The sequence below is a fragment of the Vulpes lagopus genome, chromosome 24, assembly GCF_018345385.1.
Source record: "Vulpes lagopus strain Blue_001 chromosome 24, ASM1834538v1, whole genome shotgun sequence".
Lineage (NCBI taxonomy): Eukaryota > Metazoa > Chordata > Mammalia > Carnivora > Canidae > Vulpes > Vulpes lagopus.
In genome coordinates, this window is record NC_054847.1 from 26,091,842 (window position 1) to 26,117,257 (window position 25,416).

Sequence of the window (25,416 nt, forward strand, 5' to 3'; positions counted from 1 at the left end):
TGAAGCTGATCAGTTCAAGGAACTTTGATACAAGCACATGTAATTTTCTGTCCACATAAAGAGCAGAGTGGAGAGAGAAAGGCAAGAAAGGAGGAGCAGTAACACGATGGAAAGAGAAGTGGTAGGTAGCAGCAAGAATGAGACACGTGGGCTTACAACACGGTGCCCTTCTCCCACAGAATGGAAATTGAAAAAATGACACAAGGTACATAGATAAAAGGTCATAAATATGAACCACAAACCATGGTTTAAAAATATGACATTACCATGAGTCAGGCCGTGTCTCCTAGTTCAGGCACTAACGTTCAGCACTACTGCCAAGGACAAGAGGGCATGGCTGCTGGACGGCTCCTCCTGAGGAAGCCAGGTGTGGTACCCAGCCAAAGCTGCTGCTTGGGGCTCTGGCCAAGAGCCATCACAATGAAACATCACTGAAAGAGTATGGTCTTGTAGTCCTGCAGACCCAGGCTCACAACCCACATCCTCTGTCTGTGAGTCCCAGGCTGCTCACCAGCAAAATGTGTGTAACTAAAACCAGTTCATAGAACTGTCATAATAAACATCGAGAGATTGAGGGAAAGCATCAGTACACTGCTTGGCAGATGCCCAGAAAGAGTTCAGTATGTGAACCCCTTCTCCTATGTCCCTAACACAGCAACATCTAAAACAGCCAAACTATGCTCTTCCTAGAGCTAACCAGGAAAGCTGCCACTTTAGGTTCTAATGTAATGGCTTTGGAGACTGCACATTGACCTAGATGATCTTTCAGAGTCCTTTCAACCTTGTGGAATGCATCTCTCAGCAAATAGGGAACAAGTATAGTATAGCACAGCGGAGGCTGGACCTGATGGGGCTATAACTGGGTTCTGATCATGCTTCTACTAGTCATGTGCTTTGGCTAATTACAGCTGCTCTGGACCCGTTTCTTAACGTAGAAAATGAAAGTACTGATCTAGACTAAGACACCTTCTGGCTCTACGATGGTATTCTATTGTCTAAGTACTACCTGAAATTCAACTGGGCTAGGTACTGGAACATGCAAAAGGAAGAAGTACCAAGTCTACCAACTATAAGAACTAACTGATGGTTCCCAGAGGGGAGGTGGGTGGGAGGATGAGTAAAACAGGTGATGAGGATGAAGGGGCGCCCTTGCCGTGATGAGCACCGGGTGACGTATGGAAGTGTTGAATCACTACACTGTCCACCTGGAATGAATAGTATGCTGCAGGTTAACTAACCAGATCCTTTTTAAATGTTTCATTTAAATTCAATTTGCCAACATAACTGGAATTTAAATAAAAACTTTTTTTTTCTTTTAAGAATATTTATTTATTTGTTTGTTTATTTATTTATTTATTTGACAGAGAGAGCACAAGCATGGGGAGCAGCAAGGAGAGGGAGAAGCAGGCTCACCAGTGAGCAAGGAGCCTGATGCAGGGCAGGGTCCCAGGACCCTGGGACCATGACCTGAGCTGAAGGCAGATGCTTAACTGACTGAGCCACCCAGGTGCCCCTAAATAAAAACTTTTTTTAAAAATGGGGTTATTTGAAGCTGGAAAAAAACAGATGGCTCAATAAATAAATAAATAAATGGAACTGACAAGCTGCCTAGACAGAAAAGAGACAGACACAGGATAATTAAAAAGAGAGCTATTTGTGTGGATAAGCACCATGTTAAAAAATTACATAATAATATAAAAAAGAAACATTATATAATAATATAAAAAGTAATACCTTGTCTAAATAGGCTGGAGGATAAAAGAGGAAGTTGAGGAAACAGCCTGAACCATGAAGCAAGATAAGAGTCTGTCAGAAACAGAACTTTAAGCTCTGAGGCACCTCATGTTTAAAATGTAGATAATATCACCTAGTGTTTATCTTCCAAAACATAAAGGGGCTGAATAAGATCTCTTAAGGAAAGCCATTATCATATGCTGTACAGTAAGATATTAACAGTTTGATACATATAGTAACAAAAATTTAAAAGCTGAAATCAAGATACTATTAGGAGAAAAAAGAATTTTTAGAGGAGAAGATAAATGAATTGAGAGTCCTTTGAAATTCAAGTTCTTTCGTATGGCATCCCAGACCTTTAATAATCTGGTCCTAACTTTCCTTTCTAGGCTCCTCTCCAACATCCCACCACCAAAAGATCTGATAATCTTGACTTCAGGAGGCTCTTTCCCACTCCTGGATTTTGGTCCCAAGTGACTGAACATAAGGGAATACGACTTATATGCAAAATGGGTCAAAACAGAGAGATAAGAATCCCTCTGCTTCTCCAGCTCTTAAGATTTCTTCATAACTTGACAGAATGTCTCAACATATCTAAAGGGAGAATACATCAATCAGAAGGTGAACCAAAGGGGAGGACTGGTCAGCAAAGGAATCAGAGAAGTCACCCAGGCAAATGTTCACAAGATCAATCTAAGCCACAGGAGAGGAAGTCTTGGCTACATTGACTAGAATAATATGGTTTCCTTGGCAAAGCTCTTCCTACGTTGGGTAAGACAGCCTCAAGCTAACTCAGCTGAGAGGTTCTTCTTCAAACAAATATCCCTGTGGGTTCTCTTTCCATGCTCAACAGGTGGTCTCTGGCCACATGGTTCCCATGTATCTTGCCAGAAGAGAGTGCACTGGTCAGAAATGCAGGGTCGACTTGACAGCTGTATTTCTCAATCATCAATTGACCTCCATAATAACAACTTGGCTTCCCAAGAAGCCTGCCTACAGGGAGACAGTAGACTGATTTGCCAAATCAAGCAATCCAATCTGTTTGACACTTGTATTTCTCCCCGGAAATTAATAAATTGACAAACATGCAAATATATATACATAGAAGGAGAGATCCTTGTTATCAGTTTCTAAAAAGAGGATTAATGTGACCCTCAGTACGCCCAACATGTCAAGTGTCTGAAAGTATAAGTTCAAACACCAGACCCTGACTGCAATGACTCCACAAAGAGAAGGCCAATCACTTGAGAATTGTTGGCAACACAGCACTTTGCATAGCCCTGCAACAAATGCCTTTAATATTCATACTACAATATATGGCATATATATTTGTTATTTGTTATTTCTTTCCTCTATTCATACAATATTTCTTCCTTCCAGAATGCCCTCCCCCCACACCTTCTCCACCTGGAGAACTCCTCTTCCCCCTCCTTTAAGGCTATAACTCAAATGTCAGTTCTTTGTCACATCTTCCCCAACCACTCAGGTAAAATTAATCACTTCCTCCTTAGTGCTGCCATGGCAACCCGGATACACTGGCCTAGGTCAGTGCACTCACATCAGAGTGGAAAATCCAGTCTAACTCCTCCCCTTATGTGTTCACCTCCCCCAAAAGTGCCCATGCATTCATTTACATTAACAACTCCTATCATAGCACCACGTATGCTTAAATGCTCAGTAAATGTGGGAATGAGAGAAGGTAAAGATCTGGCTATAGGCAGATAAAGAGGTTCAAGTGAAATAATTCTACACATGGAGAAAATAGCATGAGTTAAGAAAATGAGAAAGTGAGACTAGATAAAGTCTGTGTGAGTAGAAAACAAGGTTAAAAGCAAAAGGTAGGGTTATTGGAGAAAATAATGGAAAAGAAACTTATGACAAATTATTGAGGGTCCTCAAAGGTCTATAAATGGGGTATAAATGGGATTAAGTAGGTAAAAGGAAACTACAGTAAGGTCTTAGAAAGAAAAGTAAAAAAAAATAAAAATTAAAAAAATTAAAAAATAAAAATAAATAAATAAAATAAATAAAAAAAGAAAAAGAAAAAGAAAAAGAAAGAAAAGTAACATCAAGAATTTGATAAACAGGGCAGCCTGGGTGGCTCACAGTTTAGTGCCGCCTTCAGCCCCGGGAGTGACTCTGGAGTGCAGGGATTGAGTCCCACGTCAGGTTCCCCGCATGGAGCCTGCATCTCCTTCTGCCTGTGTCTCTGTCTCTCTCTCTCTCATGAATAAATAAATAAAACCTTAAAAAAAATAATTTGATAAACAGCAGAACATGATTATAAAAATAACAAAGAAGAGTTGGAGCTTGGGAGCCTGAGGTGGAATCTCTACCCCAACCCCTACCCCATCACACAATAATGATTAGCAAGTTACTTAACTCCTATAAGCCTCAATTTACTTATATCTAAAATGGGGAACACAATATCTACCCTGCACACTAGTTCTAAGGATTAAATATTACCCTACACAATGACTGAGACACTATACCAACCTCTAATAACTGCCACTATGACTGTTTATTATTAATGTTTACAAACATTAATCTAGCACTGTAAGTCAAGTGATTTAAAGGAGAGGACTGGATCATAGGAAATTACAACAGTCACTTGATTTGGGGGCAGGTATAGACTTAAAATCCTGTCCCTTTGGCTTTAGAAATAGCTCTTCGCTTAATCAGCATTGATACCTCAGACAAGTCACTTCCTCAGTATACATTTCCTGATCTGCAAATTGGGATAGTATTCTCTGCTCTTCGTATTTCACAAATTTATTATGTTGGTTATTTTAAAGAGAAAATAATGCATTTGAAAGTGTTGCACACACTATATAGTACTTTGGGGGAAATGAGAGAAGAGAATGGGACAAATTTAAGAAACATTTTCAAGAAAAACTCAAGGACATCAGAAACATTAGGAGATAAGGAACACCAAATGAGAAAATGTCAAGGTATTAGGAGAATGTTTTTTTAAAATGAACCCAGAAATTCAAAGCAGAAAAGAGTTTGAAGAAGATAATTTGAGAAAGGTCTATTCTGAAGCAAAAGGGCATCAACCTAAAAGCAGATGGAAATACAGGACTAGAGTTTGGGTGATAGGCGATCACCTAATCTCCTAGGGTGATTTCGCAATAGAGCTCTGAGAATTGCCAGTAATATCCATCAAAGAGAGAGTTATGAGAAATGATGATTTAGCTACGACACAAATGCAAAAAGCAAGAAGAACTAAAGTTGTAAGATTCAAAACTCAGTAAGTAAATACCCAGCAAAGGGCAAGGATAAAACCCACTCCACAAAGAGAAGACAGGTATTACAGGAAGAAGCATGGGCCGCAGAAAGCTCAGAGTAAAAATCTGAAGTAGAGTGTTCATGTAACTGAAAAGCCAAGGTCATGTGGTATTAGCATGTCAAGGAGATTGAGGGGAAAAAAACTCTGCAATTGGCTAGAATGTGGTCACCAGCAACCTTCAAGAGTGCAGTTCCAGTACAGAGGTGGGACCAAAGCCAGATTGCAAGGAGTTAATCATAATTCTATGATCCTGACACGAAAAAGCAGTTGCCAGTAAACTGAAGGTGAAATTCACAGATAAGAGAAAAGCACATTTAATAATTGAAAGGGGACAAACTTTATCTCAAGAAAGCTTCTTAGGATTTTTAACACTTCCACAGGAGAAAGAGGACTTTGGTTTTTCAAAATCTCCCAAAAGACATATATAAGTAGCAAAACACATGGAAGTTAGATTTTGCTGCAACTGAAGGATAAAAAAAAAAAAAAAAAAAAGTGACTCAACCCTAATAATGATCTAAACTTCAGAATAAAATTAATTCACATACCTTAAATAAGGCATTTCAAGTAAATTATATTAATTATTATAGGCAAGTCATACTATCCTTTGTGTGAACAAACTACATATTACTAAAAAGAATAATTAGTAACATCACCATTTTCTATTTAAAAGTAAACAACCCTTTCTAATGCCCCAAATTTCCTTTTTTCAATGCTTTCATATATCTAGGTAAGTCATACATATGTCTTTCTGTGGTTCTGTTCATAATATACACTAACTGATATTTGATTTAAACATGTATTTACAGTTACTAAAATTTAGTTATATAATTTATATAAAAATATAATACATTTAAAAATTAGTTAAAAATAATAATCATTCTAAAAAACATAATGGGAGAAGATGAGTAAAACTCTCTCAGGAATCGTGAGGCTCCCTGCATCTAGTTTGAGGAAGGTCTTCAATGAGAAAGGAATGAATAGAACAAATAATCCTAAAATTTGTATGGCACCACGGAATACTATGAATACCCAAAGCAATCTTGAGAAAGAAGAAAAAAGCTGACAATACCACACTCCCTAACTTGAAACTATATTAACAAGCTATAGTGATTAAAGCAGTGTGGTATTGGCATAAAAACAGATTCATAAAATCAAAAGAACAGAAGAGAGAGCCCAGAAATAAATTCATGCATATGTGGTGAATTAATTTATGACAAAGGAGCCAGAATATATAATGGAGAAAGAATAATCTCTTCAATAAATGGTGTTAGGAAAACTGGACAGCCACATGCAAAAGAATAAAACTGGACTCCTATTTATATCATACAGAAAAACTAATTCAAAATAAGTTAAATACTTGCACATAAAACTTCCTGACATCAGTTTTGGTGAGGATTTGTTTTGCATTTAACCACAAAAGCAAAGGCAACAAAGGCAAAAATAAACAGGATGAAGTACATCAAACTAAAAAAGATTTTGCACAGCAAAGGAAAACATTAACGTAACAAAAAGATAACATACAGGAATATTTGTAAATCACATATCTAATAAGAAGTAAATATCAAAAATACATAAAGAACCCATAAAACTCAATAGACCAATTAAAAATGGGCAAAGGATTTGAACAGACACTTTTCCAAAGAAGACATTACAGATGGCCAACAGACACATGAAAAGATACACAACATCACTGATCATCGGGGAAATGCAAATCAAAATCACAGTGAAAGATCACCTCACACCTGTTAGAACAGATATTATAAAAAAGACAAGAAATAACAAGTATTGGCAAATATGTAGAGAAAAGGGAACCCACGTATCATTGGTGGCAATGTAAATTGGTGAACCACTATGAACACCAGTATGGAGTTTCCTTAAAAAATTTAAAATACAAATACCATATGATCTAGCAATTCCATTCCTGGATATGTGTCCAAAGGAAATGAAAACACTAACCCAAAAAGATACCTGCATCCCCATGTTATCACAGTATTATTTAAAACAAACAAGACATGGAAACTACCTCAGGGTCCAGAGATGGAAGAATGAATAAAGAAAATGTATATACATGGGACACCTGGGTGGCTCAGCAGTCGAGCATCTGCCTTCAGCTCAGGGCGTGATCCCAGGATCTGGGATGGAGTCCTGCATTCGGCTCCCTGCAGGGAACCTGCTTCTCCCTCTGCCTGTGTCTCTGTCTCTGTCTCTCTCTCTCTCTCTGTGTCTCTCATGAATAAATAAATAAATCTTTAAAAAAAGGAAAGAATATGTATATACACACATACAAATAATAGAATGCTAGTCAGCCATTAAAAAAAAAAAGGAAATCCTGTTGTTTATAACAACTCAAATGAACCTTGAGGGTATTATTCTAAGTGAAATAACTCACACAGATAAAGACAAAACCTTATGATCCCACTTTATGTGGAATCTGAAAAGAAAACAAAACCAAAAAACACTCATAGGTACAGAGAACAAAATTGTACTTACTAGGGGCAGGGCAGCAGTAGGATGCAGAGTGTGGGCAAAATAGGTGAAAGTGATCAAATGGTACAAACTTACAGTTAGGGATCCCTGGGTGGCGCAGCGGTTTGGCGCCTGCCTTTGGCCCAGGGCGCGATCCTGGAGACCCGGGATCGAATCCCACGTCGGGCTCCCGGTGCATGGAGCCTGCTTCTCCCTCTACCTATGTCTCTGCCTCTCTCTCTCTCTCTCTGTATGACTCTCATAAATAAATAATAATAAAAAAAATAAAAATAAATAAATAAATAAATAAATAAATAAATAAATAAAAACAAACTTACAGTTATAAAATAAATAAACCATTGGATGTAATGTACAGTATGGTGACTAAAGTTAATAATACTATAGCGTATATTTGAAAGTTGCTACGTGAGTAAATCTTAAAAGTTCTCCTCACGAGAAACAAAAAAGTGTAATTACATATGGTGATGGATATTAATTAGACTTAGTGCAGTGATAATTTCATAATATACACATATATCAAATCATTATTTTGCATACCTAACACTAATACATGTCAATTATATTTCAAGAAAAGAACATTTTTCATTAAAAAAAAAAAAAAAGGTAGTGGGGGAGACAGGTCTGCTTTATATCTACTACCAACACTTTGCCTTAATTTCAAAAGTTTGGATGATATCAAGCTAATCCTTAACTGTTTTTGCATAATAAAATGTTGTACAGATATAATTTTAAAATGCCATTTGGGTCAAGTTTTATCTTTTTCACCCCCTATCTATACTCAAAAGTAGTAATTACAACAAACTGATTTTACAGAATTTATAGATTGGTTGCTTTCTAAGTAATGGATTCTAATGAAATACACCAAAACAAAATGACCAAAAAAGAAACAATATATTAGAAAAACTCAAATTTCTTTGATTCTGACTAAGGTCCAAAAGGAAAGAGCACTAAATCAGAAGTTAGGGACTCAGGTTTTACTGTAGTCGCACCCACGAAAAAAACCATCTGATGACTACACTACTCAGTTTTCCTCATTTAGTAGAGAAAAATCTCACCTACCCCACCTACTTCCAAAACTGTTGTGATGATAAAATGAAACAGCATATGTAAGAAATATAAATAATTACATTTACAAAGAATTATAACTATACACATATACACACAGAGCTTCACAAATATAAGGCAACAATCCATTAATCATCATTTCATAGTACAGATGGATTATTTTAATTAATCCATACTCTATGCTTAACGAAATTTTAATATTGTAATACCACTTCATTATTTCAATTATTCTCTGAACTATAATGAACAGACTTATTTGTAAACGTCAATATACTTAAATGGTGACTATTAATCAGTCAGGACTTCTACATTGTTCATAAGGTAGTTTACCCAAGAAAAAAATAATAGCAGTTAAATTCAAATCAGATAAAGTATATTTCTTAGTTGCTCTTTTAAAAATTCAGTAAGTAAGAAAGGCTTAAGTAAATGATAAATTTAAGATTATTATAATTTATTCATACTTCATTTAGCAGGATTCACTTTCTCCAAATAAAAACTGCAAGTACCAAATATTTTTTGTTCTCATATGCCTGAAACCATCTTCAAGAAAAATACAATGCTGATTGTTATTAAAACTGTTTCCAGGCAGAACAAAACTACCCAACTGTACTTCTTTTTTCCCATAGGACAGTCAAACCTTTCAACCTGATTTGCAAAGGGAGAGTGAATATAATGATTTTCCTTACACTTTCAGGGAAAGTTTAGTTTGGTCTTCTATTCTGCAAAAAAGTAACTCCACAGAAATAGCTGTTAGATAAAATCATCATGTCATAAAGCTTGACAGTAGTCACAAGCATTTAAAAAGCACTTGAAGTGTGACCCTATTTGCTCACACTCTAGAAATAAACATATAATCCATGCTGCTTTCTTAATCACTGCAATCTAAATATTGAACAGCTTGGCTTCCAATATTATTTTACCAGCATAGAGAAGAAACCAGACTAGTCATTTTGGAATTAGTCAGTTTAAGAGTTACCCATTTCCGAGGATTAGGTCTCTCTGAGACTGATCTTAGGGCCAAATGTCAATACAGAGTAACAAAATTTTGTCTCCCAGTAACTTCCCAACATAATGACCGAGAAATCATCTATAAAAATTGTATGTATTATAAGTGCTTACATTTAACCTATGGCTCAAATTAGTGAGCAGAATTGGAATAAAGACTGAAAAACATATCAATACTTTTTTTCTGCTGCACTTTTTGAATCTATCCCCAAGCCCCAAGCTTTTCCTCAAGCTCTTCCAATTTACCCTCCTACCTTTAAGAAACCATATTCTGATCAAGCCAAGAATAACCAAAGAAAAGAAAGATAAAACAAACCATTCCACTGCCTTTGCCTCAACCTGAACCTCTGGTTTAAATAATAATCATCCTCATCATCATCATCATCATCATCATCATCATCATCATCTCTGGCAATCAATAAATATTAGCTGAAAGGGAATTAAAAAAAAAAAAAAGGATTTAAAATTGAAGCTTCGGTGTACCCCTCCCTAATCTCATATCCCTCTCTCTTTCCCAGAGGTAACCACTTTGCTGACATGTGTGTCTATCATTCCCATCATTGACTATTTAAAACATCATCTACATGTGATTGCTTTTATAGAATTAAGCTCCATAAGCCCACAGGCTGTGTCTGATATTGTCCTCTGTGTAGCATCTACTAAAGTAATCAGCATACTGTAATCATTTAAATGCTACAAATACCTCTAAAGAAAATTAATAAATATTTAGTAAAACTAATTAAACAGAACCATGCACTGTCACAATAGGGAAAAAGAAACAAATTTCTTCCCACTTATGAAACTCAGCTAGGCGTCTATTATGTAACATTGATCCAAAAAAACTCAAATTATTAAAAAATTGGGTTTTAAAAGATTGATTGAATAAAATTTAAAATACCAAACAAAATTTAGGTTGGAGAAAAAAATACATCCTTCATCCAAATAATTCCCTATAAATGCAACAATTAGAATTTATTCTGATTTTTTTTTACCACATTAGAAGATACTTTCCTATATTCCCTAGGCAGCAACAAATAACACCGTGCATGAGGCTGATATAATTACATGCCAAAAAAGACAGACCAGCACCCTCACACTCCAAATTCCCCTCTGTGGCTCCTTCATGCCCCATATGTTGACAATAAAACTGTCTGAATCATACCTATAAGACAGTTTTACTGACATAGTATCAGCTCTCTTGGTTCTTCACAAGGCAAACCATACCACCAAGACTGTTACAAATGCAAATTTTAAGACTGAGGAAAACAAAAATCTACATTATATGTATGGACATAGGCATGTGTGTGCATGTGTGTGTGTGTCTATAGATACATATATAGAGAACACAGAAACTTGCATTATAACCAAAATTCTACTACTTAATTCTTTGAACTTTAAAATACCCATGCTAGCTCTAGAGACATATAGAAGGTTCTAACATCTGACAATAGTATAGCATTCAAGAAACTGTAAACCTAATGGACTGACAGTGAATAAAAAGCAAGACCATGTATATGCTGCCTACAAGAGACTCATTTCAGACCTAAAGACACCTGCAGATTGAAAAGGGAGGAGAAGGATGGAGAAACATTTAGCATACAAGTGGATATCAAAAGAAAGCTGGAGTAGCAATACTTATATCAGATAAAATAGACTTTAAAACAAAGTCTATAAAAAGAGACAAAGAAGGACACTATATAATAATAAGGAGGCCAAGTCAACAAGAAGATATAACAATTGTAAATACTTATGCACCAAACATGGGAGCACACAAATACATAAAACAGTTAATTACAAACATAAAGGAACTAATCAACAGTAATACAATAATAGTAGGGGATTTTAATACCCACTTACATCAATGGACAGATCATCCAAACAGAAAATCAACAAGGGAATAGTGGCTTTGAATGACACACTACACCAATGGATTTCACAGATATATTCAGAACATTCCATCCTAAAAGAGCAGAATACACATTCTTTTCAAGTCCACACAGAACATCCTCTAGAATGGATCACATATTAGGCCACAAAACAAGCCTCAACAAACTCAGAAAGATTGAAGTCATACTATGCATCTTTTCTAACCACAATGCTACAATCACAAGAAAAAATCTGGAAAGACTATAAATACATGTAAGTTAAAGAACATGCTACTAAATAATGGAATCTACCATGAAATCAAAGAAGAAATCAAAAAAGCCTATGGAAACAAAAATGAAAATACAATGCTCCAAAACCTTTGGGATGCAACAAAAGCTGTTCTAAGAGGGAAGTTTTTAGCAATAAAGGCTTACCTCAAGAACCAAGAAAAATCTCAAATAAACAACCTAACCTTAAACCTAAAAGATCTAGAAAAAGAATAACACAAAAAACTAAACCAGCAGAAGGAAGGAAATAATAAAGATTAGAGCAGAAATAAATGATAGAGAAACTAAAAGAAAAAAAAAACACAACAGATCAATGAAACCAAGAACTGGTTATTTAAAAAGATCAACAAAATTCGTAACTTCTAGCCAGATGCATCCAAAAAAAAAAAAAAAAGAAGAAGAAGAGAGAGAGAGCGGGAGAGAGGAAGAGAGGGAGAGAGACTAAGATAAAATCACAAAAGAATGAACATCACAGAAATACAAACAATTGTAAGAGATTATTATGAAAAACTACATGCCAACAAATTAACCTAGACAAAAATGATAAATTCTGAGAAACATATAACGTACCAAAAGTGAAGCAGTTAGAAATAGAAAATTTGAACATACTAATAAGCCAACAAGGAAACTGAATCAGTACCAAAAAGCTCCCAAAAAATTAAAGTCCAGGATCACACAGCTTCACAGGCAAAATCTACTAAACATTTAAATAAGAGTTAATATCTATTCTTCTCAGGATTCCAAAGAATAGAAGGAAAACCTCCAAATTCATTCTATGAGGCTAGTATCACCCTGACACCAAAATCGCATAAAGACACCACAAGAAAACCACAGGCTAATATTTCTGACGAACATAGTTGTAAAAATCCTCAACAACATACTAACTAACCAAATCCAACAATACATTTAAAAAAATCATTTACCACAATCAAGTGATATTTATTCCTGGGATGTAAGGGTAGTTCTATATTCACAAATCAATCAACATGACATATCAAATCAGTAAGACAAAAGATAAAAACCATATGATCATTTCAATAAATGCAGACAAAGCATTTGACAAAGTACAACATACACTCATAATAAAAGCCTTCAACAAAGTACATATAGAAAGAACATAGTGCAATATAATAAAGGTCATGTATGAAAAGCCCACAGAAAACATCATACTCCATGGGAAAAAAACTGAGAGCTGTCCTCCTAAGGTCAGGAAAAAGACAAGACAAATCATTCTTACCACGTTATTCAACATAGTACTGGAAATTCTAGCCACAGCAATCAGACAAAAAGAAATAAAAGGCATTCATACTGGTAAGGAAGAAGTAAAATTGTCACTATTTGTAGATGACATGATACTCCATACAGAAAACCTTAACAACTCCACCAAAAAAATACTAGAACTGATAAAAAATTCACTAAAGTCACAAGATACAAAATCAATGTGCAAAAATCTGTGGCATTTCTATACACTAATCATGAAGCAGAAGAAAGAGAAATTCAGAAAACAATCCCATTTACAAATGTACCAAAAATAATAAGATACCTAGGAATAAACCCAACCAAAGAAGTGAAAGACCTGCAACTCTGAAAACTCTACAAAACACTGATGAAAGAAATGCAAGACAACATAAAAAATGGAAAGACATTCCATATTCACAGGTTGGAAAAACAAATATTGTTAAAATATCTATACTACTCAAAGCAACCTACACATTTAATGCAATCCAACAGCATTTTTCATAGAACTAGAACAAACAATCCTAAAATTTATATGTAACCACAAAGACACCCAAAGAGCCAAAGCAGTTTTGAAAAAGAAAAGCAAAGCTGAAGGTATCACAATTCCAGACTTCAAGTTATATTACAAAACTATAATAATCAAAACGTTAGGGTACTGGCATAAAAAAAAAAAAAACAGACACATTGATCAATGGAACAGAACAGAAAGTCCAAAGATAAACCTACAACTACATAGTCATTTAATCTTCAACAAAGCAGGAAAGAATACCCAATGGAACAAAGTGTCTAGAACAAATGGTGTTGGGAAATCTGGTCAGCCACATGCAAAAGAATAAAACTGGACCATTTTCTTACACCGTGCCCAAAAATAAACTCAAAATTAATTAAAGACTTAAATGTGAGACCTGAAACCATAAAAACCCTATAAAAGAGCACAGGCAGTAATGTCTCTGACATTGGCTATAGCAACATTTTTCTATGTATGACTCCTGGGGCAAGGGGAAATAAAAGGAAAAGTAAACTATTAAGACCACATCAAAATAAAAGGCCTCTGCACAGTGAAGGAAACAGTCAACAAAACTAAAAGGCAACCTACAGAATGGGAGAAGATATTTACAAATGACTTATCTGACAAAGGGTTAGTATCCAAAATATATAAAGAACTTCTACAACTCAACACGCAAAAAAACAAATAATCCAATTAAAAATGACTGGAAGACATGAACAAACATTTCTCCAAAGAGGACATCCAGATGGCCGAAAGACACAGGAAAAGATGCTCAACATCACTCATCTTCAGGGAAATGCAAATCAAAACTACAGTGAAGAATGCCTGGGTGAATCAGCGGTTGTGCACCTATCTTGGGCTCAGGGCATGATCCCGGGCTTCAGGATCCGGTCCCACATTGTGTTCCTTGCAGGAAGCCTGATTCTCATTCTGCCTGTGTCTCTGCCTCTCTCTGTGTGTCTATCATGAATAAATAAATAAAATATTAAAAAAAAAAAAAAACCGCTCTTTCATAGCACCATCTGGTTGGCCCAATCAACACCAGCAGGCAGAACAGGGAAAGGGGTTCAATTCAGAAGGCCTGAAGCAGTCATCAAAAGGATCAGTTTTCTAGGAACTGAATATGTGATGAAGTCCAGAACACATACCAATTCTAAAACATGACAGTTGTGCCTCCAGGGATGAACTTTTGACATGGACATAAATTACTGGAGTGCACCCTATTTGTTGGAAGAGGAATTACTGCATTTGAGATCACAGAATTCTAGAGTGGGGAGGGATCGCAGATAATTCATACAGCCTTCCATAGAAAGCAAGAAGGCTTCACGTAGCATTCATGTTAGGTCGATGTTGACCCGTCTCTTTGGAAAAACTCACCATAATGGAAAGCTAAAAATTCAATGACTGGCCCATTCCTTTAGGCCTTGCCTGAATGCCACTGTGCCATGTCTGCTAAACCTTCCTACTCACCAGTGATCTTGGCCTGTCTACCTAGACTTCAAATTTGACCTACACCATCAGATCCAGACTTGGACCCTCTCTAGTCTTGGACTAGATCCCCAGTGTCTACTTAGAGGTCAGACATTCTAAACAGAAGCATGATCCTGGTCTATCACTGCTTCCCAGCTAGAGCTCCCCTGGTCGGCCCTCACCCATGAAATAGCACTACCACCACCACCCCCCTAAGTCTACCCACTGCTCAGTCCAAACAGCCCTGTGTTCACAAGTAAGCTTAACACTGAAGGAATCCATCCTGCCCTCGGTGGCTCCACAATCTTCTCTGACCCACATATCTATAGACTTTGGCTAGCTGTTAATGACATTTAACCAGAGACCAAGACCATTCAGAATTCTGATAAAAACTACAGATTTCTTCTTAAAAAAAAAAAAAAAAAGTCCTGATTGCATATATAATATTGTATATAATTTCTGAAAATTCCCCCATGAATCCCAAATTAAGAATCCCTGCCAAGGGGGCAGCTGGCTGGCTCAGTCAGTAGATCAAGCGACGCTTGATCTCAGGGTCATGAGTTTAAGTCCCATGATGGGCATGGAGCCTACTTTAAAGAACAACAAAAAAAAATCCTGCCATCTATAACAGGGACTTCTGTATTTAAAAAATTAAATACAGATTCCACATACACTCCACACATGTACTTACACAAATTTTGTTTCTATGTTTCTAAAGTAATACTTAAAGACACACCTTTTATTCATTGTTGTTCTTATTTTTAATTATGTAAGTTCCCAAAGTGTTCTGGTGATCAATCAAATTTGAAAGCCAATACTCCACAGAATTTAGAGCAGTGGTCTCCAAAAGGTGACTGCCCAAACGAGCCAACTATCTAAGGTTCATGAAAAAATATTAGAGCTTTATATTTATTTTTATCGAATCTCTTTATTTGTTTTTAAAATTTTTGTTTCATAATTTACATAATGTATTAGTATAGTCACCCATGTGCAAAATTTTTCGTAGAAAATAATACTTATACTGCATGTGCCTTAAAAATTTTAATAGTTGAAAGTTTAGACATTACTCCTTTAGGGCAATGACAGTGATAAACAGTGTCCTTGAGATACCATCAAGAACCAGTGAAGTCTGTGCTCACTTTGGCAGCATATATACTAAGAGCTAGTTAAGTAACAGGAGTCAACTGCGATGGTCTACACTGGCAATGGCCTAATAGCTTACATCAAAATTATGCCTGTAATGGTGTACCTCAGTATCATGTTTCATATTCCTGTACTCCAATAGTTCAAACCTACAGATCTTTCATAAAATACAGCAAGCCACTACATCAACACTGGTAATTTGGGAAGCAGCACTGATTTACAATCATACTGGTATAAAGCAGCGTAAGTAATAAAGGATCATCAAGACACAGCAAGACACAGCACACACTGAGGATGTTTTATAAACGTGTTTGGAGTATACTTCAGTACTTCTCAGAAAAATTCTAGTATGAAGTAAGGCAGACAGTATAGATTTGTGGTGTCCAATATGATACCAACTAGCTCCATGTACTATTGCATACATGAGATGTGTAGCTAGTGCCACACGTTTAAATATTGTGGATATATTTTGGGTTAAGCAAAACATACTGCCAAAATTAATTTTACCTATTCTTACCTATTCTTTTTTCTTTGTTAAATTGTCTGCTAGAAAATTTTAAATTGCATACGTGCTTGCATTATTTTTCTACTGGATAGCGCTGGTCTAGATAACAGTTTAAACTGGGAATAACCTCCAAATTGGACACTATATTTTATGGACAACTTTATCTCCTCTCTGCCACCACCCCAACTCTGCCCCCAACCATGAATGTGTTCAAATCATTTCCAATATAAAATTTTTACATGGTTTAAAGATACCATTTCCACAAGAATGGATTTTTTCCCCAACGGCAAAAATGAGCAAACACAGTAGGCTAGAAGGAATGTTATTATACCCATATACTCTAATGCCAAAACATGGAAGTTAAAAAAGACGGAGTGACATAACATTCTAAAAGAGAAACAATTTATTACTATCAGCTAGATAAACACAGGGTCCACTCAGAGTTTTACAATGCTTTAAAAAATTGGGTTTCCCCCACAAAACATAACTTTTTGTAATACAGAACTTATCCTGTATCAACATTGCTGGATTGACGTTTTTACTTCCCCCTCCTGAAACTATAATGTATTTTAAGAAAAAAGAAAGGTGCTAAATTAATATGTCCCCTAGCCTATTCCTTTTTAAAAGAGCCATGGCAGATACAGCAGATTTATTTTGAACACTCAGGCAACTCCATTCTAACATGTCTAACATGTCTTTACCTTTACCTTTACCAGAAAGGTAAAGGGTCCTTTTGCTAGACTCTCTTGCAACTTGGTATGTGCATATGCCCTACGTTTCCCAAGCAGGGACACTCTGAGGAGACCAGAAGGATAAAGAAAATGAAAATGAAGAGCGGGAGCAATTAAGCACAGGTATATCAGCTCATCCAGCAGTGATGATGGATGAGACACTGACTTCTCCCGGGCCAGCCACAAAAGCCAAGAATCCCCATTCACCGGCTTCCATGGTTCTAAGATCGAACAGCTCTCACTCCCTTAGGCAAGCCATGTGAAAAGAGTGGTTCCGGAAGTTATTCCTAGAAGCTCGGCCCAGTCTATTCATTCCATTCCCTCAAAGATTCCACAAAATATTACAACTTAGTAAATCCCCTGCTGTTTAAACCAGTTTTAATGAGTCTGTTGTCTGCTACTAGGAGTCCTTTCCGATAACATGGGTCAAGCAAACAAAACACATGAAATAAATATCAAATACAAAACCAAAATTAGGCTTTAAAATATAAGCCTATGATTGTATAAGAGTATGAATGTACAATAAGAATATACTTAATGCCACTTAACTATACTCTTAAAAATGGTTAAAATGGTAAATTTTTTGTTACATATATTTTATCACAGTAAAAACAATATGATTTTCAAAAAAGACAACAAAACTAAATTTAGGCACATGATTCAAGAATCCCTTTGATAAACTTGGTTTTGTTAACTTACGGCTTTTTCAATAGTATAAGCAAACTAGTCACTTGTTCTCTTGGTTTCTAAGTGTAAAGAGTGGAAGAAAAAAATCTCAACATACATAAGACAGACACTAACATTCTATGATGGGTGAAGCATAGTGGGGGAAGGCAATATTTGTTGCAAAAATTATCATATGACTATTATGGGCCAAGTACTTTACATATATCCTCACTTAATCCCCACAATAACAAAGACTCACCCAACCCCATTCACAATTAGGCTTCTTTTTTTTTTTTAAGATTTTATTTATTTATTCATGAGAGACACAGAGAGAGAGAGGCAGAGACATAGGCAGAGGGAGAAACAGGCTCCACACAAGGAGCCCAATGTGGGACTTGATCCCAGTACTCCAGGACCACGCCTTGAGCCGAAAGTAGACGCCCAACCACTGAGCCACCCAGGCATCCCCATAATAAGGCTTCAAGGTAGGTGTCATAATCCTTTCCTTACCAATGAGAAAATGGAGGAAGAAAAGCTAAGCCTCTTGCCCAAGGTACACAGCTAGTGACCGCTGGAGTAATGACAAATCAAGATCTACCCAACTCCAAAGCCCTGGCTCCTTGTATACCACATTTCTCTTACTGACTGCCATAGCCACAGTACTCAGCAGGCAAGGGCTAATTAAATTATCCACCGTGATGGAATCATTACAGAGCCAAGAAAGCAATTCCTGAAAAGTGTCACCTAGACCATCAATATAGTATGCCCTGTAGACTCCACTGAGATGCTCAAATACAGAAATAACTAGGAGATGATGATTATAATGATAATAGCATTCAGCTACCATTTACTGAGTGCCCATTATGTTTAAAGTGCATAACATTACTTCATTTAATCCCCCAAACATCCCAGTGAGAAATGCACAGTAGGTGATTACCTTCATTTTACAACAGAAGAAAATCAGATGTCAAGAGATTAAAACTCTACCAAAGACTACACTACAAGTCAGATTCAGAGCCAGAATTTGAATCCAGATTGATACCCAAGCATATGGGTGAGGACCACAACACGTATTTCCTTTATCCTCTAAAGAGCCAAACATAGGCCTTACATGGGTAAACATTCAACAAATTAGTGATTTCACTTTGAAATTAGGGACAGCAAATGCACACCAAGAAGATACATAAAGTTAGCAGCATCATGCTGACATTGAGTGTAGAACACAAAGAAAGAAATAAGAATGAAGAGTCCATCTCTAAAGGTCAATATACGTTAGGCGGTAACAGTTAGGGGATCAAACCCCCTTTCCTCATGCTCTTCTGGCTTAGCCCCGCCATCACTTACCTCCCCACCACAGACTTGCTATATCAACCCTGTCAGAAATTATACGTACCACATTGTCCTAAGAGAACGGTATGAAAGCAAGGAAATCACTTGCAAGGCATCTGATTCAACAGGTCTGAGGCGAGACCTGAAAATTTGCAAATCTAATACGTTCCCAAGTGATGATGCCACCAGACCACATTAGTCTCAATTATCATCATAAAACTTTTGTTACTTATGTATTTAAACTAATGATGAAAGAAAAAGAAGAAAGAAAGAAAGAAAGAAAGAAAGAAAGAAAGAAAGAAAGAAAGAAAGAAAGAAAGAAGAAAGAAAGAGAGAGAGAGAAAGAGAAAGAAAGAAAGAAAGAAAGAAAAAGAAAGAAAGAAAGAAAGAAAGAAAGAAAAGAAAAGAAAAGAAAAGAAAAGAAAAGAAAAGAAAAGAAAAGAAAAGAAAAGAAAAGAAAGAAAACAAAGAGTTCACTCATTTCTCCCACCAATGCCCCCTCTTCATGCCTCTGGCAACCATCAATCTGTCCTCTGTATCTATGAGCCTCGTTTTGTTTGTAAAAAGACAAATAGATTCCACATATAAGAGAGATTATACAGTATTTTTCTTTCTCTATCTGACTTATGTAATTCCCTCAAGATCTATCCACATTGAGGCAAATGACAAGATTTTGTTCTTTGTATGGCTGAGTAATATTCCATTGTACACCAGTGTGTGTGTGTGTGTGTGTGTGTGTGTGTGTGTTTATCACAACTTTTTAATTCATTCTCCCATCAATGAACACTTAGGTTGTTTGCATGACTTGGCTACTGTAAATAATAATTCAATAAAAATGGGGGTATATAATATCTTTTCAAGTTAGTATTTTTGTTTTCTGTGGATGTATACCCAGAATTGGAGTGGCTAAATCAAAATGTACAGTTGACCCTTGAATAATATGGGGGGGGCAGAAGTGCTGACCACCAAGGCAGTCAAAAATTTTCCTATAACTTTTGACTCTCCCAAAACTTAACTACTAATAGCCTACTATTAACAGGAAGCCTTATCTTTAAAATAAAGATTCAATTAACACATTTTTGTATGTTATACGTTTTATATACTGTATTCATACAACAAAGCTAGATAAAAGAAAATGTTAATAAGAAAACCATAAGGAATAGAACACTTATGAAACTTAGAAGACACAAAGAAATGGAAAGACATTCTATGCTTATGGATTGGAAGAATATTGTTAAAATGTGTATATCACCCAAAACAATCTACACATCCAATGCAATCCTAATCAAAATAACACCAGTATTTTTCACAGGGCTAGAACAAAAATCCTAAAATTTGTATGGAATTGGAAAAAAAAAAAACTCAAACAAAGTAATACTGAAAAGGAGAAGCAAAGTGGGAGGCATTACAATCCCAGACTTCAAGCTATAATACAAAGCTACTGTCATCAAGACAGTATGGTACTGGCACAAAAACAGACAAATAGATCAGTGGAACAGAACAGAGAACCCAGAAATGGACCCACAACTATGTGGTCAACTCATCTTTGACAAAGCAGGAAAGAATATCCAATGGAAAAAAGACAAGTCTCTTCCACAAATGGTATTGGAAAAACCGGACAGCAACAGGTAGAAGAATGAAACAGGACCACTTTCTTACACTACACATGAAAATAAATTCAAAGTGGATGAAAGACCTAAAATATAAGACAAGAAACCATCAAAATCCAAAAGGAGAAAACAGGTAGCAATCTCTTTAATCTCAGCCACAGCAACTTCTTATTGGACACATCTCTGGAGGCAAGGGAAACAGAATCAAAAATTTACTATTTAGGACCTTATCAAGATAAAAAGCTTCTGCACAGTGAATGAAACAATCAACAAAACCAAAAGGTAATTGACAGAATGGGAGAAGATATTTGCAAATGACATATTGGATAAAGGGCTGATTCAGAATCTATAAAGAACTTATCAAAATCAACACCCCAAAAATGAATAATCTGATTAAAAATGAGCAGAGGACATAAACAGACATTTCTCCAAGGAAGACATACAAATGGCTAACAGACACATGAAAAGATGCTCAACACCACTCATCACCAGGGAATTGTAAGTCAAAACTACAGTGAGATACCACCTCATACCTGTCAGAATGGTTAAGAGAACAAACTGAGGGTTGCTGAAGGGGAAGTGTGCCGGGGAAGGGCTAAAAGGATGATAGGTATTAAAGAGGGCACTCACTGGGATAAGCACAGTTAGATGTGGTGATGAATTAATAAATTCTACTCCTGAAACCAAAACTATACTATATCTTAACTACCTTAAATTTAAATTTAAAAAAAAAGAAAGAAAATAGTAAGAGAAAATGTATTTATGGTGTCAAAGACCCATGTGTAAGTGGATCCAAATAGTTTAAACATGTGAACCTCCATACTGTTTTTCACAGTGGCTACCCCAATTTACATTCCTACAAGCAGTATACACCTTCCCTTTCTCCACATTCTAAAAAAACCTTATTATTTCTAGTCTTTTTTGATAATACTCATCCTAACAGGTCTCTTTGTGGTTTTGATTTGTATTTGCTAGATGATTAATGATGTAGAGCATCTTGTTATGTACCTGTTGGCTATCTGTATGTCTTCTCTGGAAAAATATCTATTCAGACTTTCTATCCATTTTTTAATCAGATAGTTTGGGCTTTTTATTATTGAGTTGTAGTTCTTTATATATTTTGAATATTAGCCCCTTATCAGATATATAATTTACAAATATTTTCTCCTGTTCAGTAGGTTGCCTTTTCATTTTGATGATGGTTTCCTTTACGGAGGATAAGCTTTTTAGTTTGGTGTAGTTCTATTTGTTTATCTTTGCTTTTGTTTTTGGCATCAGATTGAAAAAAAACAATGTCAATATATATGTCAAGGAGCTTACCACTTATGTCTTCTTCTAGGAGTTTTATAGTTTCAGGTCTTATAGTTTCAAGTCTTTAGTTGATTTGGAGTTAATTTTTGTGTATGGTGTAAGACAGTTATCCAATTTCACTTTTTGCATATGAGTGTCCAATTTTCCCAGTACCATTTATTGAAGTGATTGTCACTTACCCATCATATATTTTTGGCTCCTCTGTCCTAAATTAACTGACCATATATATGTGGGCTTATTCCTGGACTCTATTCTGTTCCAGTGATCTGCATGTCTGTTTTTAAGCCAGTATCATACTGATTTAATTACTATAGCTTTCTAATATAGTTTGAAAGCAGGGAGCACAATGTTTCCAGTTTTGTTTTTTCCTCTAGATTGCTTTAGCTATTCTGAGTCTTTTATGGTTCCATATAAATTTTAGGATTATTTGTTCTATTTCTGTGGAAAAGAAAATGCCATTTGAATTTTGAAAGGGATTGCACTGAATCTATATATTGCTTGATGCAGTATGGACATTTTAACAATATTAATTCTCCCAACCCATGAACATGTAGTATCTTTCCATTTGTTGTGTCTTCTTCAATTTCTTTCATTAATGTCTTATGGTTTTCAATATAAGGCCTAAAACTTCTTTTTAGTTCAGCAAGTCAAGAGTAACCAGTAACAATTAGGAAAATGGTGTTTATCTCCCTTTTGGTACAGCATGTCTTCATAATGGAGATATAATTAACAAGCCGGAAAACATCCAAAGGGTTGGCAGGGTGGGAACTAATGGGGAGACTACATAGTCTATATCCAGATAATCAATGGCTCCTCAATGAATCCAGTAGATTTTTAAAACTATCGGTGATACATAAAATATGTATTTGTTATGAGTTATGAGGTGCGGTGTGGCAGTAAGAGGAAGGGAATAAAATTTGAAGAAAGGGAATAAAATTATAAATTATGAAACTAACATGTAGAAACTCTGCACAAAGAGAAAATCTTGCCCTAGCCTGGTATAAAGCTTTACTTTTTGGTAAAAAGTAAACCTGACTTTCAGTAAAATTACATTAACAAATATTTTCCAAATAAACATTTTTACTCTTAGCAGCATAAACAGTTAACAACAATAGGAATTCGGTATATTCCCAGATGATGATAATAAGCTGCAAAAGGTCAAGACAATACATACACAGTGATGGAGTCACTGTTCTCTTTTATTTACAAACAGAGAAAGAAACTTATTTATTTAGTATCATTATGACAAACCCACCCATATATGGAAATAGTAGCTTGTGTAGTTAACTCAAAATACAGTCCAAAACCACATCTGCTGGACGACATGGAAAATCCAGCCTCATAAAACAAAACCACCACCATTTAAAATAACATGTCAGCAAAATTAACAGCTTATAGATTACAGCCTTCCATTAAACAAAGGGCAGTACGTGATTTTGGTTTTGTTTGCTTTAATTCTTTTGACATCAGACACTTGAAGTCTACAAAGATACCATATCAAAAATAAGTAAAAACCAAAAAAAAAAACTATACAGAAAAAGAAACTGATATAGTAGAACTGACATAGTGGGAAAAATAGAAAATAATCTGAAGATCTATTAAACAGCAAAAAAGAAAGAAAAGGAGGTATAATCATACAACTGAATATAATGCAGTCCTAAAACTCACTGGACTACAATAGTGATGTTATGTGGAAGAACTGTGTTCCCCCAAATTTCATACCTGGAAAACTTCACCTCCAGTACCTCAGTGACTACATTTGGATACAGGGCCTTTAAAGGGGTGATTAAATCAAAATGAAACCATTAGGATGGGCCCTAATCCAAATTGAATGTCCTTATAAGAAGAAGGAATTTGGACATACAGAGACCTAAGACATGTCTACCTACACACCATAAAAGGACAAAGCATATAAAGTAACCAGCACAAAGTGATCATGTGCAAGCCAAGGATACCTCAGAACAAAGCAAATCTGCTGACGCTTTAATCTTGGATCTCCAGCCCCAAGAACTGTGAAAAAATAAATTTTTGTTGCATATGCCACTCAGTCTATAATATGTTGTAAGGCAGCTCTGAGAAACTAATACAAATGGTCTCAAACATCTGTAACATCACCTGGAAGGCTTGTTAAAACCTAAGTTGTTGGGCCCTATTCTCAGAGTTTCTGGTTCAGTGGGTCTGGAATAAGGCCCAAAACAGGGCTAGCTTCATGGGTGCATGACCATGCTTACAAGGGTCCCACTCCTGATTTAATGCTCTACTGCTGCTATCTTCAAGTTATTAATAGTTCTTGAACAAGGGGCCCAGCATTTTCATTTTGCACTGGGCTGCACAAATGTATCCGGTCCTGGCCTGTGATTTTTGTATTTCTAACAAGTTCCCAAGTGAAGCTGAAGTTGCTGGTTGGGGACCACATTCTGAGAGTGACTGAACTACAGCAACATCTGCATAAACCAACATAAGTCTGAAAATAAAATCTGGGCAAAAAAGGGCAAGATGAAAAAGGACAGGTACACTTATCATTTATGAAAGGCTTTTGTCATGGATACATATGTATTAAATAAAAGCATAAAAACAACCATGACAATGGAAACACCCAATTCAGGACACTTGCTACCTCTGAGACCCAGGAAAGGAAAAGGGAATTAGAAATTAGCACCAGACAAAAGGCCTTACCTCTGTCTGTCAATAAAATTCTAATTCTCGAAGAATTAAAAAGTAAAAAATTGAAGTACACATGGCAGAAGGTTCAGATTTGGATGAGCTGGCAAAGGACTACACTGTAAACTTCTCCATACTTTTTTGTACTTTTCTGTAAATTTACACTTGAAAATTTTTTAAAGGGAAAGAAACGATCCTTAACTTTCACATAGTCTGATTAACTCTGGTATCAACCACAATCTAATAAAACACTCCATTAGAATTTAGAAATTTGCCAGTGGGAAAAAACAATTTTACTTATGAAAAAAAATCCCTTCACGACAGCCAAAATATGAAGTTATTTGAAGTTTGACAATCATAATTTAAAAGATTAAATGGATATATTTTGGATGAATGAAAAACTTTCCACTGTTACTGAAAATCTTTACTAAGTGAGGAAATTTTAATAAAAAGTGATTCTGAGTGGCAGGTGGGTGGTGCAGTTGGTTAAGCATTAAATCAGCATTAAAT

The 25,416-nt window shown here is 35.8% G+C and overlaps 1 protein-coding gene across 13 annotated transcripts in view; it reads right to left on the bottom strand.

The window, feature by feature from the left end:
• Positions 1 to 25,416, bottom strand: part of GTDC1 (glycosyltransferase like domain containing 1) — a 387,156-nt gene that overhangs the window by 314,915 nt on the left and 46,825 nt on the right. The window contains exon 1 of one of the 13 annotated variants that reach the window (XM_041739299.1): positions 7,586 to 7,606. The exons of the other annotated variants lie outside the window; for them this stretch is intronic. The gene's annotated coding sequence lies outside the window, so the exon portion shown is untranslated. Of the gene's footprint in view, positions 1 to 7,585; positions 7,607 to 25,416 lie in introns of those variants that run through there. 13 annotated transcript variants of the gene reach the window in all.